This window comes from Cherax quadricarinatus, chromosome 9, assembly GCF_038502225.1.
Source record: "Cherax quadricarinatus isolate ZL_2023a chromosome 9, ASM3850222v1, whole genome shotgun sequence".
NCBI lineage: Eukaryota > Metazoa > Arthropoda > Malacostraca > Decapoda > Parastacidae > Cherax > Cherax quadricarinatus.
Genome location: NC_091300.1, coordinates 7,596,802 through 7,604,156, shown reverse-complemented (window position 1 = coordinate 7,604,156; position 7,355 = coordinate 7,596,802).

The following is a 7,355-nucleotide window of genomic DNA, read 5'->3' as shown; positions in this document are numbered from 1 at the left end:
ATTTTTAATACTTCAGAGAAAGGCATTACATATATATCTTGATGTGTATGTGTGTACACTGCAGTGCCTTTTTAAATCTGTATGTTGTTTTGATTACCTTATTCATAACTGCACGAATAATGTATATGTTTTGTGAAAAATCTAATGAAAGTAATGACAGTACATACATAATGTGTATTTTCTCACCTTTCTTTACTACATATCCACATGCAGAAAACATTCATTTTAATGGACTTCAGAAATGCAGGACACAATCTGCTGGGTCACTTAGTTTGGAGACAGTGAACAAAGTCCATTGGTTACAGAATTGTCCATTATTGTTACAATCATGGTGCAACAATCTCATTTCTCTTAACCCTTTGACTGTCGCAAGCCCCTTTCTGACACTGTCATTCTGTCGCAAAATTTTTGGGAAAAAAAAAAAATTTTTTTTTCTTATGAAATGATATAGAATCTTTTCCCGATGGTAATGACACCAAAAGTATGAAATTTGGTCAAAAACTCACGAAATTATGCTCCTGCGAAGTTAGCGGTCTCGGCGACATATACACATCGGCGATTTCGCCGACTGTGAGCCCTGTTTTTGGCCAATTCCATTGTTCCAGTTGACCAAACTCATAGCTATTTCTTTTAGAACTCCATTTTTTCTATCAATTGAGTACAAGAAACCGCCCATTTACCAATTTGAACTACCCAATAAAGTGGTCAGAAACTGGCAATTTGGCCAATTTCACGCAAATTAAAAAAGATGCCAATTTCAAAATAGGGTCCAGAATAAACAATGTAGACATTCTTGGCACTAAAATAACATATCCTCTGTTCATTAGTCACGTCTCTAGGTCCTTCTTATATTACTATTGCTTTCTATTTTGATTTTTTATTCATACAAAAAATACAAAATTTACTGTCATGCAGACTACTGCATTTTTGTAAAAATGGTATAAATAATATCAGTGCACTAGTTTAAGAATATTAGACTCCCCAGTTGATATGTATTGGACGTGTGGTGTAATTTGCTTTCTCTTGAACACTGGTAAAAATCGAACATTTCCGCTACTTTGAGCTCAATTTTAAGGTCGTTTTCATTGTGAAACTAATCAAAATCATCTCTATTTCTGCAATATTTTTTCCATTTTATCAAACGAGACCATGAAGACGAGAATACAATTATAAATACTATACAAAAATACACCTCAAAGTTGGCGTTTTAATCCAAAAAAAAAAACGGTCAGTTTTTTTCTCATTATGCAGTGTGTGCTGCAGGATTTTTTTTATGTGGTGCACACTGACCACACAGACCCATTCTCTCACATGTGGGCCTACCAGCTTTCTCCTGCTTAATTTGAAGCCGCTAGAATTATTGAGTATATATACGTCTGAAACACTGGCTCGTAAGACATATATATACGACCAAAACAGTCAAAGGGTTAAACACAATCACCATTACTAGCCACCCACTCTCTTATTAGTTAAATCGAAGGGTACCATACTGTACGTGTGCATACCTATCGTGATAGTGAAAAACTTAAAACAATAATATAAATGGTGTCCAAGATCCTCTAAGGGGTAAATTAAATTAATTTGTAGATGAACAAATGGAATGATGGATAGGGACTTGAACCATGGGCCATGCATGTAGCAGGCCCAAAGCTGTAACCACTCAGCTTACAATAGGATGATTTTACAACCAGCATTTCTGTAACCTAGTTATATCAGTACCACCAACTGTGACCATACATACTGTCTTATCTCACAAGCTCCTGAAGCTATCATAGTACAGTGGACCCCGGCCTAACGATCAGCTCCCAACTCGACCAATTATGTAAGTGCTTTTGTAGGTGTATTTTTGGGGGTCTGAAACGGACTAATCTAATTCACAATATTTCTTATGGGAACAAATTCGGTCTATAACGGCACCCAAACAGACTTCTGGATTGAAATAATATCGTTAGGCAGGGGTCCACTGTACATCCATTCTCATACCCTTCAAAGCCACAGTCCAAAATCCCGTCATAATGAACGATTCAACAAATAAAAGAATGTACAGCGAATTCAAACTGTACTTCACTCATGTAGCAAGTTTAACCACTCAGCCACAGAGCTTATAACAACATTAGCAGGACATTTCCTTATGATGCAACACTTACTGTACATCATCCTTCTCTCATTGATTTGTTTTTTAGCTATTAATATACAGTACATTACTGGTATTAGTATTATTCACATAAAGCTCATACAGTATTATTCACATATGGCTCATACAGTGCAATTATCAATATAAGGCTGGGGTATGGGGCACACACTGTCGGTCAGAACATACTAAACTGAAAATAAAGAAAGGAGATCAAAGGTTGCAGCAGTATGGAACATTCAAAAGTGAGATGAGGAAAGGTTGTGGGCATAGGTTGTAGAATACAGCAGTACCTTGATTTATGAGTGCCCCAACTTATGAGTTTTCCAAGTTACGGGCCACTGGTTGGTTGATTTTTTGCTTTGAATTGCGAGCCAAAATCAAAGTTACGAGCGAGCTTCAGACATGCCACCACTAGTTGGAGCAGTGAATGCCAGAACAATGCACGTGGTTAACTCACCGTGCAAGCATCTCTCTTGTGTTGTGCTTGCATTTTGTGCAGTTATTTTGCCAATTTTTTTTTTCTAATCATGGGTCCTAAGAAAGTAAGTGCAAAGGACAGTGCTGAGAAGAGGATGATGATGTCCATTGAATTAAAGTATGAAATCATAGAAAAACACGAGCGGCGTGTAGTCGACTTGGAGAGGCAGTACCTCGTGCCTTCTCTGCAAGAAGGCACGAGGCATTTACACTGATTTACTTCTTAGATATTTACCCAAAATGTAGGCCAGTCTGTTGACTCCGAGGGGGGAGGGGTCCGAGAAAATCGCTTTTGTTTCAGTGTTTTTCTTATGAAACTAGTGATCTAGTGCAGTTAGCATCACAAGCACTGTTTTCTTTTATAATAAGATCTCAGAAGGGCAAGAATGGGAAGTTATGGTCAGAGCGATAATTAATTTTACCTCGAGAGTGGCCGCCACCACTCGTCATATAATGACATATTTTATTCATTCTAGAGTATATATCATGTTTCTATGTTATTTATATTGTTTATTATGTCATATTAGATCTGTTTTCAATAAGGAAAACTGAGTTGTCATACAGTGGACCCCCAACTTACGATGGCCTCAACCTACGATAAAACCGACTTACAATGCTTGTCAGCGTAAAAATTTGACCCCGACCTACGTTGAAAAACTCGACTTATATCGTTCGTCCCATACGCGTCCATCTGGCCTGAGCACACCTCAACTGCCCTGCCTTCAGTTAGTGTGCCAATGTTTACAAGCCAATGCGGTCGCTTCCACGCATACATTCAGAACATTTTGTATTTTCCAGTGTTTGTAGTGCTTGTAACTGCTAAATAAGCCACCATGGGCCCAAAGAAAGCTTCTAGTGCCAACCCTGTGGTAAAAAGGGTGAGAATTACAATTGAAATGAAGAAAGAGATAATTAATAAGTTTGAAAGTGGAGTGCGTGCCTCTGAGCTGGCCAGGTTGTACAACAAACCTTAGTCAACCATCGCTACTATCGTGGCCAACAAAAAGGCAATCAAGGAAGCTGCGTAACGTGCAAGTATCTTTACGAAACACAGATCACAAGCACTCTAAGATGTTGGGAGACTATTATTGGTGTGGATAAACGAAAAACAGATCTCTCTCAAGCGATCATATGTGAAAAGGCAAGGCAGTTGCATGACGATTTAATTAAAAAAATGCCTGCAATTAGTGATGATGAGAGTGAATTTAAGGCCAGCAAAGGTTGGTTTGAGAGATTTAAGAATCGTAGTGGCATACATAGTGTGATAAGGCATGGCGAGACTGCCAGTTCGGACAAAAAAGTGGCTGAATTTTTTTTTTCTTTTTAAACAAGTCGGCCGTCTCCCACCGAGGCAGGGTGACCCAAAAAGAAAGAAAATCCCCAAAACAAAAATACTTTCATCATCATTCAACACTTTCACCTCACTCACACATAATCACTGTTTTTGCAGAGGTGCTCAGAACACAACATTTTAGAAGCATATACATATAAAGATACACAACATATCCCTCCAAACTGCTAATATCCCGAAACCCTCCTTTAGAGTGCAGGCATTGTACTTCCCATTTCCAGGACTCAAGTCCGGCTATATAAAAATAACCGGTTTCCCTGAATCCCTTCAATAAATATTACTCTGCTCACACTCCAACAGATAGTCAGGTCCCAAATACCATTCGTCTCCATTCACTCCTATCGAACACGCTCATGCACGCCTGCTAAAAAATATGTGCAGGAATTCCAGGGGTATATAGAGGCTGAAGGATTGCAACCCCAACAAGTGTCTAATTGCGACGAAACAGGCCTATTTTGGAAGAAAATGCCAAACAGGACCAACATTACACAGGAGGAAAATGTACTCCCAGGACACAAGCCTGTGAAGGACAGGGTTACTTTAATGTTGTGTAGTAATGCTAGTGGGGATTGCAGAGTGAAGCCTCTACTCATGTATCTCACTGAAACTCCCAGTGTGTTCAGGAAAAACAATGTCGTCAAGGCTAATTTGTGTGCGATGTGGACGCAAACAGTAAGGCATGGGTCACTAGGGACATTTTCTACGACTGGTTTTACCATGTTTGGCCCCACTTTGAAAAATTACCTCCTGGAAAATAAATTGGAGCTTAAGTGCCTCCTGGTATTAGACAATGCTCCTGGTCATCCTTCAGACTTGGCAGAGTGAATTTCAGGGGAGTTAAGCTTCATACAAGTTAAGTTTTTGCCTCCTAATTCCACTCCTCCAGCCTATGGACCAGCAGGTCACTTCAAATTTCAAAAAAACTGTACACCAAAGCAATGTTTCAAAAGTGCTTTTTGAAGTGACCTCAGACACTCGATTGACCCTAAGAGAGTTTTGGAAAGATCACTTTAGTATCCTCAGTTGCATAAACCTTATAGGTAAGGCTTGGGAGTGAGTGGCTAAGAGAACCTTGAACTCTGCTTGGAGGAAATTGTGGCCAGAATGTGTAGAAGAGAGGGATTTTGAAGGGTCTGGGGCTAGCCCTGAGGAGCCTATGCCAGTTGTGGAATTTATTGTGGCATTGGGTTGGAGGTTAGTGGGGAGGATGTGGAAGAGTTGATGGAGGAAGACGATGAAGGACTAACCACTGATGAGCTGCAAGAGCATCTGCAACAGCTATTGGCCACAACTGAGGAAATTGCTTCAGAGGAGGGGAGAGAGAAATCGAGGAAGTTGCCTTCTTCAACGATTAAGGAAATGTGGACAAGGGTGCAAGTCTTTATGGAAGAAAATCACCCTGACACAGCTATTGCAAGCTGTGCTGGTGACTTTTACAATGACAATGTTGTGAACCACTTTAGAAAAATCTTAAAGGAACGCGAGGTACAGAGCTCTATGGACAGATTTTTGGTGCGACAGAGATCCGGTGGTATTAAAAGAAGGGAAGTAACCCCGGAAAAGAACTTGTTACTTAAAGTCCTTATTGAAGGGAATTCCCCTTCCAAAAAATAATACACCTCCATCATCTCCCCTCCTCCCATCCCATCACCACATCTTCAATAAAGGTAAGTGTCATTTATTCTTCATTACACAATATATATTGTGCATGTATCCTTCTGTTTGTGTGTAGGAAAATGTATATTTCACGTGGTAAAGTTTTTTCTTTCATACTTTTGGGAGTCTTGAACGGATTAATTTGATTTCCATTATTTCTTATGGGAAAATTAATTCGACACGATAATTTCGTCTTACGACGTGCTCTCTGGAACAGATTAATATCGTAAGTCGGGGGTCCACTGCACGAGTAAACTAAGTTACGAGCTGGGTCACAGAACGAATTAAACTTACAAGTCAAGGTACCACTGTACAGGACAGGTTAGTTACCCAACACCATGCTCTAGATAATTTGAGATAGCTTAGTGTGTTCAACACATAGTGAATCCCATACCATCAGTGAGAAAATTTATAATTTCTAAACAAGTTTGCTAGTTCATTTTCAAGTTTTGTGCAATAATTGCAATTACCAACTATGGATTTAAAAATGAAGATCTTTTTCAGTGTTATATTTAAAACTAGTTTAAATTCATTACATTTTATTTTCAACATCATTTGCAATCCTAGAACAAATGCCTAATTACTTTGATCGGAAATGAGATACATATTATGTAGCATAAAAAACAATGATGGGAACGAGAGGCTAGTAACTCCTTCTCCTATATAAATTACTACATGTTAAAAGAAAATTTTTCATTTTTCTGTTTAGATCACCCTGCCTTGGGAGATGGCTGGTGCATTAAAAAAAAAAAGATAGATAGATTCTCAAGTTTCAACTGCATCATGCTCCTTTAAAGTTGTCTGCACAATTGCCACATATGAGATAGAATTCAGTATGTTGCCTATAATCTTTTAATTAAGTACATAAATTATGAACCACAGAAAAAATGTTAGTAGTCAATTTACCTAGGAATAAAAGTAATTTTAGCTAGTGGGAAAATAAATTAAATAAAATTTTATATTAAATAGGTCTCTCACCAAAGTGTTTCCATCTGATAAAATATGCTACGTTGATCAGAAGGCAATTAATATCCCGTAAAAGTGTTCGAGGCTGAGAGAAGTAATGGAGCAAACTTAGGTAGTATATTTCAAGGTAGCTGTTTTTTTTTAATAGTAGTCATCTTCCCCCATTCCCCCCAAAAAGTTCTCCAGTAATCAACATGCCAGTGATGTAAAGATATAGTTAGTGATTTGTGTGTTAACCAATACGTCCAAGAATTTTATTTGATTTTCCGTGGTATAATATTCTCTCCCACCATTTTTAAATTAACTATTCCTAGTGGGTTTTAATGTAAAAAAATTAGTGCCAGAACATTTCAAATTTTCATTATTCTGTAATGTTGGTAAAAAGAAAATGCTATAAAAACTACAAAATACTGAGAATTTATTCTTTAATACAGGTTTCCCTTGCTTTATGCAGTTTTGCTTTATGCAAATTCTCTCATATACAGCAACCCTTTTTCTGCCAGTAATTTGCTGTGCGGTATAATTTCACTTTTATGAATCCCAAGACCCAGCCACCACTTGAGTTTAACACTATATTTTTAAATTACTCTCTAACTGGTTTACATTGGGATTCTTAAGAAAAAATGACCAGAAAGAAAACAGGTTTAGGTGTGGAAAATCCATTGAGCATATTTTGACTGAAATTCTATGGCTGGTTTTCAAATTTAAGTGTTTTGTGCCAAGACAAATGAAAATGAATACCTGACCAGGTGCACTGATACAAAGTTGGGA